Source organism: Macaca nemestrina, chromosome 19, assembly GCF_043159975.1.
Source record: "Macaca nemestrina isolate mMacNem1 chromosome 19, mMacNem.hap1, whole genome shotgun sequence".
Lineage (NCBI taxonomy): Eukaryota > Metazoa > Chordata > Mammalia > Primates > Cercopithecidae > Macaca > Macaca nemestrina.
In genome coordinates this window covers 35,556,536-35,579,096 of record NC_092143.1, presented here as the reverse complement: position 1 = coordinate 35,579,096, position 22,561 = coordinate 35,556,536, and positions in this window count along the sequence as shown.

Sequence of the window (22,561 nt, the reverse complement as noted above, 5' to 3'; positions counted from 1 at the left end):
ATGTGAGAACAGATATTTCGGATCTCTTTGAAGTCTCTAGGGCCAAAGGAAATATCCTCCGATAACAAAGAGAAAGAAGCTTTCTGAGAAACTTCTTTGTGTTCTGTGAAATCATCTCACAGGTTACAGCTTTCCCCTCAAGACGCCTTTCGCTAAGACAGTTCTTGTGGAATTGCAAAGTGATATTTGGAAGCCCATGGAGGGCTATGTTGAAAAAGGAAATATCCTCAGATGAAATCTGGAAAGAAGCTTTCTGAGAAACTGCTTAGTGTTCTGTTAATTCATCTCACAGAGTTACATCTGTATTTCGTGGATCTCTTTGCTAGCCTTATTTCTGTGGAATCTGAGAGCAGATATTTCGGATCCCTGAGAAGACTATAGGGCCAAAGAAAATATCCTCCCATCACAAAGAGAAAGAAGCTTTCTGAGAAACTTCTTTGCGTTCTGTGAAATCATCTCACAGAGTTACAGCTTTCCCCTCAAGGAGCCTTTATCTAAGACAGTTCTTGTGGAATTGGCAAAGTGATATTTGGAAGCGCATAGAGGGCTATTGTGAAAAAGGAAATATCCTCAGATGAAATCTGGAAAGAAGCATTCTGAGAAACTGCTTAGTGTTCTGTTAATTCATCTCACAGAGTTACATCTGTATTTTGTGGATCTCTTTGCTAGCCTTATTTCTGTGGAATCTGAGAACAGATATTTCGGATCCCTTTGAAGACTATAGGGCCAAAGGAAATATCCTCCGATAACAAAGAGAAAGAAGTTTTCTGAGAAACTTCTTTGTGTTCTGTGAAATCATCTCACAGAGTTTCAGCTTTCACCTCAAGAAGCCTTTCGCTAAGACAGTTCTTGTGGAATTGGCAAAGTGATATTTGGAAGCGCATAGAGGGCTAAGGTGAAAAAGGAAATATCCTCAGATGAAATCTGGAAAGAAGCTTTCTGAGAAACTGCTTAGTGTTCTGTTAATTCATCTCTCAAAGTTACATCTGTATTTCGTGGATCTCTTTGCTAGCCTTATATCTGTGGAACCTGGGAAGAGATATTTCGGATCCCTTCTAAGACTATAAGCCAAAGGAAATATCCTCCGATAAAAAAGAGAAAGAAGCTTTCTGAGAAACTTCTTTGTGTTCTGTGAAATCATCTCAGAGAGTTACAGCTTTCCCCTAAAGAAGACTTTCGCTAAGACAGTTCTTGTGGAATTGGCAAATTGATATTTGGAAGCCCTTAGAGGGCTATGGTGAAAAAGGAAATATCCTCAGATGAAATCTGGAAAGAAGCTTTCTGAGAAACTGCTTAGTGTTCTGTTAATTCATCTCACAGAGTTACATCTGTATTTCGTGGATCTCTTTGCTAGCCTTATTTCTGTGGAATCTGAGAACAGATATTTCGGATCCCTGAGAAGACTATAGGGCCAAAGGAAATATCCTGCAATAACAAAGAGAAAGAAGCTGAGAAACTTCTTTGTTTTCTGTGAAATCATCTCACAGAGTTACAGCTTTCCCCTCAAGAAGCCTTTCGCTAAGACAGTTCTTGTGGAATTGGCAAAGTGATATTTGGAAGCCCATGGAGGGCTATGGTGAAAAAGGAAATATCCTCAGATGAAATGTGGAAAGAAGCTTTCTGAGAAACTGCTTAGTGTTCTGTTAATTCATCTCACAGAGTTACATCTGTATATCGTGGATCTCTTGGCTATCTTTATTTCTGTGGAATCTAAGAACAGATATTACGGATCCCTTGGAAGACTATAGTGCCAAAGGAAATATCCTCCAAAAAAAAAGAGAAAGAAGTTTTCTGAGAAACTTCTTTGTGTTCTGTGAAATCATCTCACAGAGTTACAGCTTTCCCCTCAAGAAGCCTTTCGCTAAGACAGTTCTTGTGGAATTGGCAAAGTGATATTTGGAACCGCATAGAGGGCTATGGTGAAAAAGGAAATATCCTCAGATGAAATCTGGAAAGAAGCTTTCTGAGAAACTCCTTTGTTCTGTTAATTCATATCACTGAGTTACACCTGTATTTCGTGGATCTCTTTTCTAGCCTTATTTCTGCGGAATCTGATAACAGATATTTCGGATCCCTTTGAAGACTATAGGGCCAAAGGATATATCCTCCGTTAACAAAGACAAAGAAGCTTTCTGAGAAACTTCTTTGTGTTCTGTGAAATCATCTCACAGAGTTACAGCTTTCCCCTCAAGACGCCTTTGGCTAAGACAGTTCTTGTGGAATTGGCAAAGTGATATTTGGAAGCCCTTAGAGGGCTATGGTGAAAAAGGAAATATCCTCAGATGAAATCTGGAAAGAAGCTTTCTGAGAAACTGCTTAGTGTTCTGTTAATTCATCTCACAGAGTTACATCTGTATTTCGTGGATCTCTTTGTTAGCCTTATTTCTGTGCAATGTGAGAACAGATATTTCGGATCCCTTTGAAGTCTCTAGGGCCAAAGGAAATATCCTCCGATAACAAAGAGAAAGAAGCTTTCTGAGAAACTTCTTTGTGTTCTGTGAAATCATCTCACAGGTTACAGCTTTCCCCTCAAGACGCCTTTCGCTAAGACAGTTCTGCTGGAATTGGCAATGTGATATTTGGAAGCCCTTGGAGGGCTATGGTGAAAAAGGAAATATCCTCAGATGAAATCTGGAAAGAAGCTTTCTGAGAAACTGCTTAGTGTTCTGTTAATTCATCTCACAGAGTTACATCTGTATTTCTTGGATCACTTTGCTAGCCTTATTTCTGTGGAATCTGAGAACAGATATTTCGGATCCCTTTGAAGACTATAGGGCCAAAGGAAATATCCTCCGATAACACAGAGAAAGAAGCTTTCAGAGAAACTTCTTTGTGTTATGTAAAATCATCTCACAGGTTACAGCTTTCCCCTCAAGACGATTTTCACTAAGACAGTTCATGTGGAATTGGCAAAGTGATATTTGGAAGCCCCTAGAGGGCTATGTTGAAAAAGGAAATATCCTCAGATGAAATCTGGAAAGAAGCTTTCTGAGAAACTGCTTAGTGTTCTGTTAATTCATCTCACAGTGTTACATCTGTATTTCGTGGATCTCTTTGCTAGCCTTATTTCTGTGGAATCTGAGAACAGATATTTCGGATCCCTGAGAAGACTATAGGGCCAAAGAAAATATCCTCCCATCACAAAGAGAAAGAAGGTTTCTGGGAAACTTCTTTGTGTTCTCTGAAATCATCTCATAGAGTTACAGCTTTCCCCTCAAGAAGCCTTTCGCTATGACAGTTCTTGTGGAATTGGCAAAGTGATATTTGGAAGCGCATAGAGGGCTATGGTGAAACAGGAAATATCCTCAGATGAAATCTGGAAAGAAGCTTTCTGAGAAACTGCTTAGTGTTCTGTTAATTCATCTCACAGAGTTACATCTGTATTTCGTGGATCTCTTTGTTAGCCTTATTTCTGGGTAATCTGAGAACAGATATTTCGGGTCCCTTAGAAGACTATAAGGCCAAAGGAAATATCCTCCGATAACAAAGAGAAAGAAGCTTTCTGAGAGACTTCTTTGTGTTCTGTGAAATCATCTCACAGAGTTACAGCTTTCCCCTCAAGAAGCCTTTCGGTAAGACAGTTCTTGTGGAATTGGCAAAGTGATATTTGGAAGCCCATAGAGGTCTAAGGTGAAAAAGGAAATATCCTCAGATGAAATCTGGAAAGAAGCTTTCTGAGAAACTGCTTAGTGTTCTGTTAATTCATCTCTGAAAGTTACATCTCTATTTCGTCGATCTCTTTGCTAGCCTTATATCTGTGGAATCTGGGAAGAGATATTTCGGATCCCTTCTAAGACTATAAGGCCACAGGAAATATCCTACGATAACAAAGACAAAGAAGTTTTCTGAGAAACTTCTTTGTGTTCTGTGAAATCATCTCAGAGAGTTACAGCTTTCCCCTCAAGAAGCCATTCGCTAAGACAGTTCTTTTGGAATTCGCACAGTGATATTTGGAAGCCAATAGAGGGCTACGGTGAAAAAGAAAATATCCCCAGATGAAACCTGGAAAGAAGCTTTCTGAGAAACTGCTTAGTGTTCTGTTAATTCATCTCACAGAGTTACATCTGTATATCGTGGATCTCTTGGCTAGCCTTATTTCTGTGGAATCTGAGAACAGATATATCGGATCCCTTTGAAGACTCTAGGGCCAAAGGAAATATCCTCCGAGAAAAGAGAGAGAGAAGCTTTCTGAGAAACTTCTTTGTGTTCTTTGAAAGCATCTCACAGAGTTACAGCTTTCCCCTCAAGAAGCCTTTCGCTAAGACAGTTCTTGTGGAATTGGCAAAGTGATATTTGGAACCCCTTTGAGGGCTATGGTGAAAAAGGAAATATCCTCAGATGAAATCTGGAAAGATGCTTTCTGAGAAACTGCTTAGTGTTCTGTTAATTCATCTCACAGAGTTACTTCTGTATTTCGTGGATCTGTTTGCTAGCCTTATTTCTGTGGAATGTGAGAACAGATATTTCGGATCCCTTTGAAGTCTCTAGGGCCAAAGGAAATATCCTCCGATAACAAAGAGAAAGAAGCTTTCTGAGAAACTTCTTTGTGTTCTGTGAAATCATCTCACAGGTTACAGCTTTCCCCAAAAGACGCCTTTCGCTAAGACAGTTCTTGTGGAATTGGCAAAGTGATATTTGGAAGCCCATGGAGGGCTATGCTGAAAAAGGAAATATCCTCAGATGAAATCTGGAAAGAAGCTTTCTCAGAAACTGCTTAGTGTTCTGTTAATTCATCTCACAGTGTTACATCTGTATATTGTGGATCTCTTGGCTACCCTTATTTCTGTGGAATCTAAGAACAGATATTTCGGATCCCTTGGAAGACTATAGGGCCAAAGGAAATAAACTCCGATAACAAAGAGAAAGAAGCTTTCTGAGAAACTCCTTTGTGTTCTGTGAAATCATCTCAAAGAGATACAGCTTTCCCCTCAAGAAGCCTTTCGCTAAGACAGTTCTTGTGGAATTGGCAAAGTGATATTTGGAAGCACCTAGAGGGCTATCGTGAAAAAGGAAATATCCTCAGATGAAATCTGGAAAGATACTTTCTCAGAAGCTGCTTAGTATTCTGTTAATTCATCTCACAGAGTTACATCTGTATTTCGTGGATCTCTTTGCTAGCCTTATTTCTGTGGAATCTGAGAACAGATATTTCGGATCCCTTCTAAGACTATAGTTCCAAAGGAAATATCCTCCGATAACAAAGAGAAAGAAGCTTTCTGAGAAACTTCTTTGTTTTATGTGAAATCATCTCACAGAGTTAGAGCTTTCCCCTCAAGAAGCCTTTCGCTAAGACAGTTCTTGTGGAATTGGCAAAGTGATATTTGGAAGCCCATGGACGGCTATGGTGAAAAAGGAAATATCCTCAGATGAAATGTGGAAAGAAGCTTTCTGAGAAACTGCTTAGTGTTCTGTTAATTCATCTCACAGAGTTACATCTGTATATCGTGGATCCCTTGGCTTTCTTTATTTCTGTGGAATCTAAGAACAGATATTTCGGATCCCTTTGAAGACTCTAGGGCCAAAGGAAATAAACTCCAATAACAAAGAGAAAGAAGCTTTCTGAGAAACTTCTTTGTGTTCTGTGAAATCATCTCACAGAGTTACAGCTTTCCCCGCAAGAAGCCTTTCGCTAAGACAGTTCTTGTGGAATTCGCAAAGTCATATTTAGAAGCGCATAGAGGGCTACGGTGAAAAAGGAAATATCCTCAGATGAAATCTGGAAAGAAGCATTCTGAGAAACTGCTTAGTGTTCTGTTAATTCATCTCACAGAGTTACATCTGTATTTCGTGGATCTCTTTACTAGCCTTATATCTGTGGAATCTGAGAACAGATATTTCGGATCCCTTTGAAGACTATAGGGCCAAAGGAAATATCCCCCGATAACAAAGAGAAAGAAGCTTTCTGAGAAACTTCTTTGTGTTCTGTGAAGTCATCTCACAGAGTTACAGCTTTCCCCTCAAGAAGCCATTCGCTAAGACAGTTCTTGTGGAATTGGCAAAGTGATATTTGGAAGCCCATGGAGGGCTATGGTTAAAAAGGAAATAACCTCAGATGAAATCTGGAAAGAAGCTTACTGAGAAACTGCTTAGTGTTCTGTTAATTCATCTCACAGAGTTACATCTGTATATCGTGGATCTCTTGGCTATCCTTATTTCTGTGGAATCTGAGAAGAGATATTTCGGTTCCCTTAGAAGACTATAGGGCCAAAGGAAATACCCTCCGATAACAAAGAGAAAGAAGCTTTCTGAGAAACTTCTTTTTGTTCTGTGAAATCATCTCACAGAGTTACAGCTTTCACCTCAAGAAGCCTTTCGCTAAGACAGTTCTTGTGGAATTGGCAAAGTGATATTTGGAAGCCCATAGAGGGCTAAGGTGAAAAAGGAAATATCCTCAGATGAAATCTGGAAAGAAGCTTTCTGAGAAACTGCTTAGTGTTCTGTTAATTCATCTCTCAAAGTTTCATCTGTATTTCTTGGATCTCTTTGCTAGACTTATATCTGTGGAATCTGGGAACAGATATTTCGGATCCCTTCTAAGGCTATAAGGCCAAAGGAAATATATTCCGATAACAAAGAGAAAGAAGCTTTCTGAGAAACTTCTTTGTGTTCTGTGAAATCATCTCACAGACTTACAGCTTTCCCCTCAAGAAGCCATTCGCTAAGACAGTTCTGGTGGAATTCGAAAAGTGATATTTGGAAGCCCATAGAGGGCTAAGGTGAAAAAGAAAATATCCCCAGATGAAATCTGGAAGGAAGCTTTCTAAGAAACTGCTTAGTGTTCTGTTAATTCATTTCACAGAGTTACATCTGTATATCGTGGATCTCTTGGCTAGCCTTATTTCTGTGGAATCTGAGAACAGATATATCGGATCCCTTTGAAGACTCTAGGGCCAAAGGAAATATCCTCCGAGAACAGAGAGAGAGAAGCTTTCTGAGAAACTTCTTTGTGTTCTGTGTAATCATCTCACAGAGATACAGCTTTCCCCTCAAGAGGCCTTTCGCTAAGACAGTTATTGTGGAATTGGCAAAGTGATATTTGGAAGCCCATGGAGGGCTATGCTGAAAAAGGAAATATCCACAGATGAAATCTGTAAAGAAGCTTTCTCAGAAACTGCTTAGTGTTCTGTTAATTCATCTCACAGAGTTACATCTGTATATCGTGGATCTCTTGGCTATCCTTATTTCTGTGGAATCTAAGAACAGATATTTCGGATCCCTTGGAAGACTATAGGGCCAAAGGAAATAAACTCCGATAAGAAAGAGAAAGAAGCTTTCTGAGAAACTCCTTTGTGTTCTGTGAAATCATCTCACAGAGATACAGCTTTCCCCTCAAGAGGCCTTTCGCTAAGACAGTTCTTGCGGAATTGGCAAAGTGATATTTGGAAGCCCCTAGAGGGCTATCGTGAAAAAGGAAATATCCTCAGATGAAATCTGGAAAGAAACTTTCTGAGAAGCTGCTTAGTGTTCTGTTAATTCATCTCACAGAGTTACATCTGAATTTCGTGGATCTCTTTGCTAGCCTTATTTCTGTGGAATCTGAGAACAGATATTCCGGATCCCTTCTAAGACTATAGGGCCAAAGGAAATATCCTCCGATAACAAAGAGAAAGAAGCTTTCTGAGAAACTTCTTTGTTTTCTGTGAAATCATCTCACAGAGTTACAGCTTTCCCCTCAAGAAGACTTTCGCTAAGACAGTTCTTGTGGAATTGGCAAAGTGATATTTGGAAGCCCTTAGAGGGCTATGGCGAAAAAGGAAATATCCTCAGATGAAATCTGGAAACAAGCTTTCTGAGAAACTGCTTAGTGTTCTGTTAATTCATTTGACAGGGTTACATCTGTGTTTCGTGGATCTCTTTGCTAGCCTTATATCTGTGGAATCTGAGAACAGATATTTCGGATCCCTTGGAAGACTATAGGGCCAAAGGAAATAAACTCCGATAAGAAAGAGAAAGAAGCTTTCTGAGAAACTCCTTTGTGTTCTGTGAAATCATCTCACAGAGATACAGCTTTCCCCTCAAGAGGCCTTTCGCTAAGACAGTTCTTGTGAAATTGGCAAAGTGATATTTGGAAGCTCCTAGAGGGCTATCGTGAAAAAGGAAATATCCTCAGATGAAATCTGGAAAGAAACTTTCTGAGAAGCTGCTTAGTGTTCTGTTAATTCATCTCACAGAGTTACATCTGTATTTCGTGGATCTCTTTGCTAGCCTTATTTCTGTGGAATCTGAGAACAGATATTTCGGATCCCTTCTAAGACTATAGGGCCAAAGGAAATATCCTCCGATAACAAGGAGAAAGAAGCTTTCTGAGAAACTTCTTTGTTTTCTGTGAAATCATCTCACAGAGTTACAGCTTTCCCCTCAAGAAGACTTTCGCTAAGACAGTTCTTGTGGAATTGGCAAAGTGATATTTGGAAGCCCTTAGAGGGCTATGGCGAAAAAGGAAATATCCTCAGATGAAATCTGGAAACAAGCTTTCTGAGAAACTGCTTAGTGTTCTGTTAATTCATTTGACAGGGTTACATCTGTGTTTCGTGGATCTCTTTGCTAGCCTTATATCTGTGGAATCTGAGAACAGATATTTCGGATCCCTTTGAAGACTATAGGGCCAAAGGAAATATCCTCCGATAACAAAGAGAAAGAAGCTTTCTGAGAAACTTCTTTGTGTTCTGTGAAGTCATCTCACAGAGATACAGCTTTCCCCTCAAGAAGCCTTTCGCTAAGACAGTTCTTGTGTAATTGGCAAAGTGATATTTGGAAGCCCATGGAGGGCTATGGTGAAAAAGGAAATATCTTCAGCTGAAATGTGGAAAGAAGCTTTCTGAGAAACTGCTTAGTGTTCTGTTAATTCATCTCACAGAGTTACATCTGTATATCGTGGATCTCTTGGCTATCTTTATTTCTGTGGAATCTAAGAACAGATATTTCGGATCCCTTTGAAGACTCTAGGGCCAAAGGAAATAAACTCCGATAACAAAGAGAAAGAAGCTTTCTGAGAAACTTCTTTGTGTTCTGTGAAATCATCTCACAGAGTTACAGCTTTCCCCTCAAGAAGCCTTTCGCTAAGACAGTTCTTGTGGAATTCGCAAAGTGATATTTACAAGCACATAGAGGGCTACGGTGAAATAGGAAATATCCGCAGATGAAATCTGGAAAGAAGCATTCTGAGAAACTGCTTAGTGTTCTGTTAATTCATCTCACAGAGTTACATCTGTATTTCGTGGATCTCTTTACTAGCCTTATATCTGTGGAATCTGAGAACAGATATTTCGGATCCCTTTGAAGACTATAGGGCCAAAGGAAATATCCCCCGATAACAAAGAGAAAGAAGCTTTCTGAGGAACTTCTTTGTGTTCTGTGAAGTCATCTCACAGAGTTACAGGTTTCCCCTCAAGAAGACTTTCGCTAAGACAGTTCTTGTGGAATTGGCAAAGTGATATTTGGAAGCCCATAGAGGGCTATGGTGAAAAAGAAAATATCCCCAGATGAAATCTGGAAAGAAGCTTTATGAGAAACTGCTTAGTGTTCTGTTAATTCATCTCACAGAGTTACATCTGTATATCGTGGATCCCTTGGGTAGCCTTATTTCTGTGAAACCTGAGAACAGATATATCGGATCCCTTTGAAGACTCTAGAGCCAAAGGAAATATCGTCCGAGAAGAGAGAGAGAGAAGCTTTCTGAGAAACTTCTTTGTGTTCTGTAAAATCATCTCACAGAGTTACAGCTTTCCCCTCAAGAAGACTTTCGCTAAGACAGTTCTTGTGGAATTGGCAAAGTGATATTTGAGAGTCCTTAGAGGGCTATGGTGAAAAAGGAAATATCCTCAGATGAAATCTGGAAGGAAGATTTCTGAGAAACTGCTTAGTGTTCTGTTAATTCATCTCACAGAGTTACATCTGTATTTCGTGGATCTCTTTGCTAGCCTTATTTCTGTGGAATGTGAGAACAGATATTTCGGATCCCTTTGAAGTCTCTAGGGCCAAAGGAAATATCCTCCGATAACAAAGAGAAAGAAGCTTTCTGAGAAACTTCTTTGTGTTCTGTGAAATCATCTCACAGAGATACAGCTTTCCCCTCAAGAAGGCTTACGCTAAGACAGTTCTTGTGGAATTGGCAAAGTGATATTTGGAAGCCCCTAGAGGGCTATCGTGAAAAAGGAAATATCCTAAGATGAAATCTGGAAAGAAGCTTTCTGAGAAACTGCTTAGTGTTCTGTTAATTCATCTCACAGAGTTACATCTGTATTTCGTGGATCCCTTTGCTAGCCTTATTTCTGTGGAATATGAGAACAGATATTTCGGATCCCTTCTAAGACTCTAGGGCCAAAGGAAATATCCTCCGATAACAAAGAGAAAGAAGCTTTCTGAGAAACTTCTTTGTTTTCTGTGAAATCATCTCACAGAGTTACAGCTTTCCCCTCAAGAAGCCTTTCGCTAAGACACTTCTTGTGGAATTGGCAAAGTGATATTTGGAAGCCCATAGAGGGCTATGGCGAAAAAGGAAATATCCTCAGATGAAATCTGGAAACAAGCTTTCTGAGAAACTGCTTAGTGTTCTGTTAATTCATCTGACAGGGTTACATCTGTGTTTCGTGGATCTCTTTGTGAGCCTTATATCTGTGGAATCTGAGAAGAGATATTTCGGATCCCTTTGAAGACTATAGGGCCAAAGGAAATATCCTCCGATAACAAAGAGAAAGAAGCTTTCTGAGAAACTTCTTTGTGTTCTGTGAAATCATCTCAAAGAGATACAGCTTTCCCCTCAAGAAGCCTTTCGCTAAGACAGTTCTTGTGTAATTGGCAAAGTGATATTTGGAAGCCCATGGAGGGCTATGGTGAAAAAGGAAATATCCTCAGATGAAATGTGGAAAGAAGCTTTCTGAGAAACTGCTTAGTGTTCTGTTAATTCATCTCACAGAGTTACATCTGTATATCGTGGATCTCTTGGCTATCTTTATTTCTGTGGAATCTAAGAACAGATATTTCGGATCCCTTTGAAGACTATAGGGCCAAAGGAAATCTCCTCCGATAACAAAGAGAAAGAAGCTTTCTGAGAAACTTCTTTGTGTTCTGTGAAATCATCTCAGAGTGTTACAGCTTTCCCCTAAAGAAGCCTTTCGCTAAGACAGTTCTTGTGGAATTGGCAAAGTGATATTTGGAAGCGCATAGAGGGCTATGGTGAAAAAGGAAATATCCTCAGATAAAATCTGGAAAGAAGCTTTCTGAGAAACTGCTTAGTGTTCTGTTAATTCATCTCACAGAGTTACATCTGTATTTCGTGGATCTCTTTGCTAGCCTTATTTCTGTGGAATCTGAGAACAGATATTTCGGATCCCTTTGAAGACTATAAGGCCAAAGGAAATATCCTCCGATAACAAAGAGAAACAAGCTTTCAGAGAAACTTCTTTGTGTTATGTAAAATCATCTCACAGGTTACAGCTTTCTCCTCAAGACGACTTTCGCTAAGACAGTTCTTGTGGAATTGGCAAAGTGATATTTGGAAGCCCTTAGAGGGCTATGTTGAAAAAGGAAATATCCTCAGATGAAATCTGGAAATAAGCTTTCTGAGAAACTGCTTAGTGTTCTGTTAATTCATCTCACAGAGTTACATCTGTATTTCGTGCATCTCTTTGCTGGCCTTTTTTCTGTGGAATCTGAGAATAGATATTTCGGATCCCTTTGAAGACTATAAGGCCAAAGGAAATATCCTCCGATAACAAAGAGAAACAAGCTTTCAGAGAAACTTCTTTGTGTTATGTAAAATCATCTCACAGGTTACAGCTTTCTCCTCAAGACGACTTTCGCTAAGACAGTTCTTGTGGAATTGGCAAAGTGATATTTGGAAGCCCCTAGAGGGCTATGTTGAAAAAGGAAATATCCTCAGATGAAATCTGGAAAGAAGCTTTCTGACAAACTGCTTAGTGTTCTGTTAATTCATCTCACAGAGTTACATCTGTATTTCGTGGATCTCTTTGCTATCCTTATTTCTGTGGAATCTGAGAACAGATATTTCGGATCCCTGAGAAGACTACAGGGCCAAAGAAAATATCCTCCCATCACAAAGAGAAGGAAGCTTTCTGAGAAACTTCTTTGTGTTCTGTGAAATCATCTCACAGAGTTACAGCTTTCGCCTCAAGAAGCCTTTCGCTAAGACAGTTCTTGTGGAATTGCCAAAGTGATATTTGGAAGCCCTTAGAGGGCTATGGTGAAAAAGGAAATATCCTCAGATGAAATCTGGAAAGAAGCATTCAGAGAAACTGCTTAGTGTTCTGTTAATTCATCTCACAGAGTTACATCTGTATTTCGTGGATCTCTTTGCTAGCCTTATTTCTGGGGAATCTGAGAACAGATATTTCGGATCCCTTTGAAGACTATAGGGCCAAAGGAAATATCCTCCGATAACAAAGAGAAAGAAGCTTTCTGAGAAACTTCTCTGTGTTCTATGAAATCATCTCACAGAGTTACAGCTTTCACCTCAACTAGCCTTTCGCTAAAACAGTTCTTGTGGAATTGGCAAAGTGATATTTGGAAGCCCATAGAGGGCTAAGGTGAAAAAGGAAATATCCTCAGATGAAATCTGGAAAGAAGCTTTCTGAGAAACTGGTTTGTGTTCTGTTAATTCATCTCTCAAAGTTACATCTGTATTTCTTGGATCTCTTTGCTAGCATTTTATCTGTGGAATCTGGGAACAGATATTTCGGATCCTTTCTAAGACTATAAGGCCAAAGGAAATATCCTCCGATAACAAAGAGAAAGAAGCTTTCTGAGAAACTTCTTTGTGTTCTGTGAAATCATCTCACAGAGTTACAGCTTTTCCCTCAAGAAGCCTTTCGCTAAGACAGTTCTTGTGGAATTCGCAAAGTGATATTTGGAAGCCCATGGAGGGCTATGGTGAAAAACGAAATATCCTCAGATGAAATCTGGAAAGAACCTTTCTCGTAAACTGCTTAGTGTTCTGTTAATTCATCTCACAGAGTTACATCTGTATATCGTGGATCTCTTGGCTAGCCTTATTTCTGTGGAATCTAAGAACAGATATTTCGGATCCCTTCGAAGACTATAGGGCCAAAGGAAATAAACTCCGATAACAAAGAGAAAGAAGCTTTCTGAGAAACTCCTTTGTGTTCTGTGAAATCATCTCACAGAGATACAGCTTTCCCCTCCAGAAGCCTTACGCTAAGACAGTTCTTGTGGAATTGGAAAAGTGATATTTGGAAGCCCTTGGAGGGCTAAGGTGAAAAAGGAAATATCCTCAGATGAAATCAGGAAAGAAACTTTCTGAGAAACTGCTTAGTGTTCTGTTAATTCATCTCAGAGAGTTACATCTGTATTTCGTGGATCTCTTTGCTAGACTTATTTCTGTGGAATCTGAGAACAGATATTTCGGATCCCTTGGAAGACTATAGGGCCAAAGGAAATATCCTCCGATAACAAAGAGAAAGAAGCTTTCTGAGAAACTTCTTTGTTTTCTGTGAAATCATCTCACAGAGTTACAGCTTTCCCCTCAAGAAGCCTTTCGCTAAGACAGTTCTTGTGGAAATGGCAAAATGATATTTGGAAGCCCATAGAGGGCTATGGCGAAAAAGGATATATCCTCAGATGAAATCTGGAATCAAGCTTTCTGAGAAACTGCTTAGTGTTCTGTTAATTCATCTGACAGCGTTACATCTGTGTTTTGTGGATCTCTTTGCTAGCCTTATATCTGTGGAATCTGAGAAGAGATATTTCGGATCCCTTGGAAGACTATAGGGCCAAAGGAAATACCCTCCGATAACAAAGAGAAAGAAGCTTTCTGAGAAACTTCTTTTTGTTCTGTGAAATCATCTCACAGAGTTGCAGCTTTCACCTCAAGAAGCCTTTCGCTAAGACAGTTCTTGTGGAATTGGCAAAGTGATATTTGGAAGCCCATAGAGGGCTAAGGTGAAAAAGGAAATATCCTCAGATGAAATCTGGAAAGAAGGTTTCTGAGAAACTGCTTAGTGTTCTGTTAATTCATCTCTCAAAGTTACATCTGTATTTCGTGGATCTCTTTGCTAGCCTTATTTCTGTGGAATCTGAGAACAGATATTTCGGATCCCTTTGAAGACTATGGGGCCAAAGGAAATATCCCCCGATAACAAAGCGAAAGAAGCTTTCTGAGAAACATCTTTGTGTTCTGTGAAATCATTTCACAGTGTTATAGCTTTCCCCTGAAGAAGCCTTTCGCTAGGACAGTTCTTGTGGAATTCGCAAAGTGATATTTGCAAGCGCATAGAGGGCTATGGTGAAAAAGGAAATATCCTCAGATGAAATCTGGAAAGAAGCATTCTGAGAAACTGCTTAGTGTTCTGTTAATTCATCTCACAGAGTTACATCTGTATATCGTGGATCTCTTTGCTAGCCTTATTTCTGTGGAATCTGAGTAGAGATATGTCGGATCCCTTAGAAAACTATAGGGCCAAAGGAAATATCCTCCGATAACAAAGAGAAAGAAGCATTCTGAGAAACTTCTTTGTGTTCTGTGAAATCATCTCACAGAGTTACAGCTTTCCCCTCAAGAAGCCTATCGCTAAGACAGTTCTTGTGGAATTGGCAAACTGATATTTGGAAGCCCATAGAGGGCTATGGTGAAAAACGAAGTATCCTCAGATGAAATCTGGAAAGAAGCTTTCTGAGAAACTGCTTAGTGTTCTGTTAATTCATCTCACAGAGTTACATCTGTATTTCGTGGATCTCTTTGCTAGCCTTATATCTGTGGAATCTGAGAACAGATATTTCTGATCCCTTTTAAGACTATGGGCCCAAAGGAAATATCCCCCGATAACAAAGAGAAAGAAGCTTTCTGAGAAAGTTCTTTGTGTTCTATGAAGTCATCTCACAGAGTTACAGCTTTCCCCTCAAGAAGCCTTTCACTAAGACAGTTCTTGTGGAATTGGCAAAGTGATATTTGGAAGCGCATAGAGGGCTATGGTGAAAAAGGAAATATCCTCAGATGAAATCTGGAAAGAAGCTTTCTGAGAAACTGCTTTGTGTTCTGTTAATTCGTCTCACTGTGTTACATCCGTATTTCGTGGATCTCTTTGCTAGTCTTATTTCTGTGGAATATGAGAACAGATATTTCGTATCCCTTGGAAGACTCTAGAGCCAAAGAAAATATCCTCCGATAACAAAGAGAAAGAAGCTTTCTGAGAAACTTCTTTGTGTTCTGTGAAATCATCTCACAGAGTTACAGCTTTCCCCTCAAGAAGCCTTTCGCTATGACAGTTCTTGTGGAATGGGCAAAGTGATATTTGGAAGCCCATAGAGGGCTATGGTGAAAAAGGAAATATCCTCAGATGAAATCTGGAAAGAAGCTTTCTGAGAAACTGCTTAGTGTTCTGTTAATTCATCTCACAAAGTTGCATCTGTATTTCGTGGATTTCTTTGCTAGCCTTATATCTGTGGAATCTGGGAACAGATATTTCAGATCCCTTCTAAGACTGTAGGGCCAAAGGAAATATCCTCCGATAACAATGAGAAAGAAGCTTTCTGAGAAACTTCGTTGTGTTCTGTGAAATCATCTCGCAGAGTTACAGCTTTCCCCTCAAGAAGCCTTTCGCTAAGACAGTTCTTGTGGAATTCGCAAAGTGATATTTGAAAGCCCATAGAGGGCTATGGTGAAAAAGGAAATATCCTAAGATGAAATCTGGAAAGAAGCTTTCTGAGAAACTGCTTAATGTTCTGTTAATTCATCTCACAGAGTTACATCTGTATTACGTGGATCTCTTTGCTAGCCTTATTTCTGTTGGATCTTAAAACAGATATTTCGGATCCCTTAGAAGACTCTAGGCCCAAAGGAAATGTCCTCCGATAACAAAGAGAAAGAAGCTTTCTCAGAAACTTCTTTGTGTTCTGTGAAATCATCTCACAGAGTTACAGCTTTCCCCTCAAGAAGCCTTTCGCTAAAACAGTTCTTGTGGAATTGGCAAAGTGATATTTGGAAGCCCATGGAGGGCTATGGTGAAAAAGGAAATATCCGAAGATGAAAACTGGAAAGAAGCTTTCTGAGAAACTGCTTAGTGTTCTGTTAATTCATCTCACAGAGTTACTTCTGTATATCGTGGATCTCTTGGCTATCCTTATTTCTGTGGAATCTAAGAACAGATATTTCGGATCCCTTTGAAGACTATAGGGCCCAAGAAATAAACTCCGATAACAAAGAGAAAGAAGCTTTCTGAGAAACTTCTTTGTGTTCTGTGATATCATCTCACAGAGATACTGCTTTCCCCTCAAGAAGCCTTACGCTAAGACAGTTCTTGGGGAATTGGCAAAGTGATATTTGGAAGCCCCTGGAGGGCTATGGTGAAAAAGGAAATATCCCCAAATGAAATCTGGAAAGAAGCTTTCTGAGAAATTGCTTAGTGTTCTTTTAATTCATCTCACGGAGATACATCTGTATTTCGTGGATCTCTTTGCTAGCCTTATTTCTGTGGAATCTGAGAACAGATATTTCGGATCCCTTTGAAGACTATAGGGCCAAAGGAAATATCCTCCGATAACAAAGAGAAAGAAGCTTTCAGAGAAACTTCTTTGTGTTATGTAAAATCATCTCACAGGTTACAGCTTTCCCCTCAAGACGACTTTCGCTAAGACAGTTCTTGTGGAATTCGCAAAGTGATATTTGGAAGCCCCTAGAGGGCTATGTTGAAAAAGGAAATATGCTCAGATGAAATCTGGAAAGAAGCTTTCTGAAAAACTGCTTAGTGTTCTGTTAATTCATCTCACAGAGTTACATCTGTATTTCGTGGGTCTCTTTGCTAGCCTTATTTCTGTGGAATCTGATAACAGATATTTCGGATCCCTTTGAAGACTACAGGACCTAGGAAATATCCTCGGATAACAAAGAGAAAGAAGCTTTCACAGAAACTTCCTTGTGTTCAGTGAAATCATCTCACAGAGTTACAGCTTTCCCCTCAAGAAGCCTTTCGCTAAGACAGTTCTTGTGGAATTGACAAAGTGATATTTGGAAGCCCATGGAGGGCTATGGTGAAAAAGGAAATATCCTCAGATGAAATATGGAAAGAAGCTTTCTGAGAAACTGCTTAGTGTTCTGTTAATTCATCTCATAGAGTTACATCTGTATATTGAGGATGTCTTGGCTATCCTTATGTCTGTGGAATCTAAGAACAGACATTTCGAATCCCTTTGAATACTATAGGGCCAAAGGAAATAAACTCCGATAACAAAGAGAAAGAAGCTTTCTGAGAAACTTCTTTGTGTTCTGTGAAATCATCTCACGTAGTTACAGCTTTCCCCTCAAGAAGCCTTTCGCTAAGACACTTCTTGTGGAATTGGCAAAGTGATATTTGGAAGCCCATAGAGGGCTATGGTGAAAAAGGAAATATCCTCAGATGAAATCTGGAAAGAAGCTTTCTGAGAAACTGCTTAGTGTTCTGTTAATTCATCTCACAGAGGTACATCTGTATTTCGTGGATCTCTTTGCTAGCCTTGTTTCTCTGGAATCTGAGAACAGATATTTCGGATCCATTTGAAGACTACAGGGTCAAAGGAAATATCCTCCGATAACAAAGAGAAAGAAGCTTTCTGAAGAACATCTTTGTGTTCTGTGAAATCAAGTCACAGAGTTACAGCTTTCCCCTCAAGAAGCCTTTCGCTAAGTCAGTTCTTGTGGAATTGGCAAAGTGATATTTGGAAGTCCATAGAGGGCTAAGGTGAAAAAGGAAATATCCTCAGATGAAATCTAGAAAGAAGCTTTCTGAGAAACTGCTTAGTGTTCTGTTAATTCAAATCACAAAGTTACATCTGTATTTCGTGGATCCCTTTGCTAGCCTTATATCTGTGGAATCTGGGAACAGATATTTCGGATCCCTTCTAAGACTATAGGGCCAAAGGAAATATCATCCGATAACAAAGAGAAAGAAGCTTTCTGAGAAACTGCTTAGTGTTCTGTTAATTCATCTCACAGAGTTACATCTGTATATCGTGGATCTCTTGGCTATCCTTATTTCTGTGAAATCTAAGAACAGATATTTCGGATCCCTGAGAAGACTAGAGGGACAAAGAAAATATCCTCCGATAACAAAGAGAAAGAAGCTTTCTGAGAAACTTCTTTGTGTTCTGTGAAATCATCTCATAGGTTACAGCCTTCCCCTCAAGACGTCTTTCGCTAAGACAGTTCTTGTGGAATTGGCAAAGGGATATTTGGAAGCCCATGGAGGGCTATGGTGAAAAAGGAAATATCCTCAGATGAAATATGGAAAGAAGCTTTCTCAGAAACTGCTTAGTGTTCTGTTAAATCATCTCACAGAGTTACATCTGTATATCGTGGATCTCTTGGCTATCCTTATTTCTGTGGAATCTAAGAACAGATATTTCGGATCCCTTGGAAGACTATAGGGCCAAAGGAAAAAAACTCCGATAACAAAGAGAAAGAAGCTTTCTGAGAAACTTCCTTGTGTTCTGTGAAATCATCTCTCAGAGTTACAGCTTTCCCCTCAAGAAGCCTTTCGCTAAGACAGTTGTTGTGAAATTGGCAAAGTGATATTTGGAAGCGCATAGAGCGCTATGTTGAAAAAGGAAATATCCTCAGATGAAATCTGGAAAGAAGCTTTCTGAGAAACTGCTTAGTGTTCTGTTAATTCATCTCACAGAGTTACATCTGTATTTCGTGGATCTCTTTGCTAGCCTTATTTCTGTGGAATTCTGAGAACAGATATTTCTGATCCCTTTGAAGACTATAGTGCCAAAGGAAATATCCTCCAATAACAAAGAGAAAGAAGTTTACTGAGAAACTTCTTTGTGTTCTGTGAAATCATCTCACAGAGTCACAGCTTTCCCCTCAAGAAGCCTTTCGCTAAGACAGTTCTTGTGGAATTGGCAAAGTGATATTTGGAAGCCCTTAGAGGGCTAGGGTGAAAAAGGAAATATCCTCAGATGAAATCTGGAAAGAAGCTTTCTGAGAAACTGCTTAGTGTTCTGTTAATTCATCTCACAGAGTTACATCTGTATTTCGTGGATCTCTTTGCTAGCCTTATTTCTGTGGAATCTGAGAACAGATATTTCCGATCCCTTTGAAGAATATAGGGCCAAAGGAAATATCCTCCGATAACAAAGACAAAGAAGCTTTCTGAGAAACTTCTTTGTGTTCTGTGAAATCATCTCACAGAGTTACAGCTTTCCCCTCAAGAAGCCTTTCGCTAAGACAGTTCTTGTGGAATCGACAAAGTGATATTTGGAAGCCCATAGAGGGCTATGGTGAAAAAGGAAATATCCTCAGATGAAATGTGGAAAGAAGCTTTCTGAGAAACTGCTTAGTGTTCTGTTAATTCTTCTCACAGAGTTACATCTGTATTTCGTGGATCTCTTTGCTAGCCTTATTTCTGTGGAATCTGAGAACAGATATTTCGTATCCCTGAGAAGACTATAGGGCCAAAGAAAATATCCTCCGATCACAAAGAGAAAGAAGCTTTCTGAGAAACTTCTTTGTGTTCTGTGAAATCATCTCACAGAGTTACAGCTTTCGCCTCAAGAAGCCTTTCGCTAAGACAGTTCTTGTGGAATTGGCAAAGTGATATTTGGAAGCGCATAGAGGGCTATGGTGAAAAAGGAAATATCCTCAGATGAAATCTGGAAAGAAGCATTCTGAGAAACTGCTTAGTGTTCTGTTAATTCATCTCACAGAGTTACATCTGTATTTCGTGGATCTCTTTGCTAGCCTTATTTCTGTGGAATCTGAGAACAGATATTTCGGATCCCTTTGAAGACTATAGGGCCAAAGTAAATATCCTCCGATAACAAAGAGAAAGAAGCTTTCTGAGAAACTTCTTTGTGTTCTGTGAAATCATCTAACAGAGTTACAGCTTTCCCCTCAAGAAGCCTTTCGCTAAGACAGTTCTTGTGGAATTGGCAAAGTGATATTTGGAAGCCCTTAGAGGGCTATGGTGAAAAAGGAAATATCCTCAGATGAAATCTGGAAAGAAGCTTTCTGAGAAACTGCTTAGTGTTCTGTTAATTCATCTCACAGAGTTACATCTGTATTTCGTGGATGTCTTTGCTAGCCTTATTTCTGTGGAATGTGAGAACAGATATTTCGGATCCCTTTGAAGTCTCTAGGGCCAAAGGAAATACCCTCCGATAACAAAGAGAAAGAAGCTTTCTGAGAAACTTCTTTGTGTTCTGTGAAATCATCTCACAGGTTACAGCTTTCCCCTCAAGATGCCTTTCGCTAAGACAGTTCTTGTGGAATTGCAAAGCGATATTTGGAACCGCATGGAGGGCTATGTTGAAAAAGGAAATATCCTCAGATGAAATCTGGAAAGAAGCTTTCTGAGAAACTGCTTAGTGTTCTGTTACTTCATCTCACAGAGTTACATCTGTTTTTCGTGGATCTGTTTGTTAGCCTTATTTCTGTGGAATCTGAGAACAGATATTTCGGATCCCTTGGAAGACTATAGGGCCAAAGGAAATATCCTCCGATAACAAAGAGAAAGAAGCTTTCTGAGAAACTTCTTTGTTTTCTGTGAAATCATCTCACAGAGTTACAGCTTTCCTCTCAAGAAGCCTTTCACTAAGACAGTTCTTTTGGAATTGGCAAAGTGATATTTGGAACCGCATAGAGGGCTATGGTGAAAAAGGAAATATCCTCAGATGAAATCTGGAAAGAAGCTTTCTGAGAAACTGCTTAGTGTTCTGTTAATTCATCTCACAGAGTTACACCTGTATTTCGTGGATCTCTTTGCTAGCCTTATTTCTGTGGAATCTGAGAACAGATATTTCTGATCCCATTGAAGATTATAGGGCCCAAGTAAATATCCTCCGATAACAAAGAGAAAGAAGCTTTCTGAGAAACTTCTTTGTTTTCTGTGAAATCATCTCACAGAGTTACAGCTTTTCCCTCAAGAAGCCTTTCGCTAAGACAGTTCTTGTGGAATTCGCAAAGTGATATTTGGAAGCCCATGGAGGGCTATGGTGAAAAACGAAATATCCTCAGATGAAATCTGGAAAGAACCTTTCTCGTAAACTGCTTAGTGTTCTGTTAATTCATCTCACAGAGTTACATCTGTATATCGTGGATCTCTTGGCTAGCCTTATTTCTGTGGAATCTAAGAACAGATATTTCGGATCCCTTCGAAGACTATAGGGCCAAAGGAAATAAACTCCGATAACAAAGAGAAAGAAGCTTTCTGAGAAACTCCTTTGTGTTCTGTGAAATCATCTCACAGAGATACAGCTTTCCCCTCCAGAAGCCTTACGCTAAGACAGTTCTTGTGGAATTGGAAAAGTGATATTTGGAAGCCCTTGGAGGGCTAAGGTGAAAAAGGAAATATCCTCAGATGAAATCAGGAAAGAAACTTTCTGAGAAACTGCTTAGTGTTCTGTTAATTCATCTCAGAGAGTTACATCTGTATTTCGTGGATCTCTTTGCTAGACTTATTTCTGTGGAATCTGAGAACAGATATTTCGGATCCCTTGGAAGACTATAGGGCCAAAGGAAATATCCTCCGATAACAAAGAGAAAGAAGCTTTCTGAGAAACTTCTTTGTTTTCTGTGAAATCATCTCACAGAGTTACAGCTTTCCCCTCAAGAAGCCTTTCGCTAAGACAGTTCTTGTGGAAATGGCAAAATGATATTTGGAAGCCCATAGAGGGCTATGGCGAAAAAGGATATATCCTCAGATGAAATCTGGAATCAAGCTTTCTGAGAAACTGCTTAGTGTTCTGTTAATTCATCTGACAGCGTTACATCTGTGTTTTGTGGATCTCTTTGCTAGCCTTATATCTGTGGAATCTGAGAAGAGATATTTCGGATCCCTTGGAAGACTATAGGGCCAAAGGAAATACCCTCCGATAACAAAGAGAAAGAAGCTTTCTGAGAAACTTCTTTTTGTTCTGTGAAATCATCTCACAGAGTTGCAGCTTTCACCTCAAGAAGCCTTTCGCTAAGACAGTTCTTGTGGAATTGGCAAAGTGATATTTGGAAGCCCATAGAGGGCTAAGGTGAAAAAGGAAATATCCTCAGATGAAATCTGGAAAGAAGGTTTCTGAGAAACTGCTTAGTGTTCTGTTAATTCATCTCTCAAAGTTACATCTGTATTTCGTGGATCTCTTTGCTAGCCTTATTTCTGTGGAATCTGAGAACAGATATTTCGGATCCCTTTGAAGACTATGGGGCCAAAGGAAATATCCCCCGATAACAAAGCGAAAGAAGCTTTCTGAGAAACATCTTTGTGTTCTGTGAAATCATTTCACAGTGTTATAGCTTTCCCCTGAAGAAGCCTTTCGCTAGGACAGTTCTTGTGGAATTCGCAAAGTGATATTTGCAAGCGCATAGAGGGCTATGGTGAAAAAGGAAATATCCTCAGATGAAATCTGGAAAGAAGCATTCTGAGAAACTGCTTAGTGTTCTGTTAATTCATCTCACAGAGTTACATCTGTATATCGTGGATCTCTTTGCTAGCCTTATTTCTGTGGAATCTGAGTAGAGATATGTCGGATCCCTTAGAAAACTATAGGGCCAAAGGAAATATCCTCCGATAACAAAGAGAAAGAAGCATTCTGAGAAACTTCTTTGTGTTCTGTGAAATCA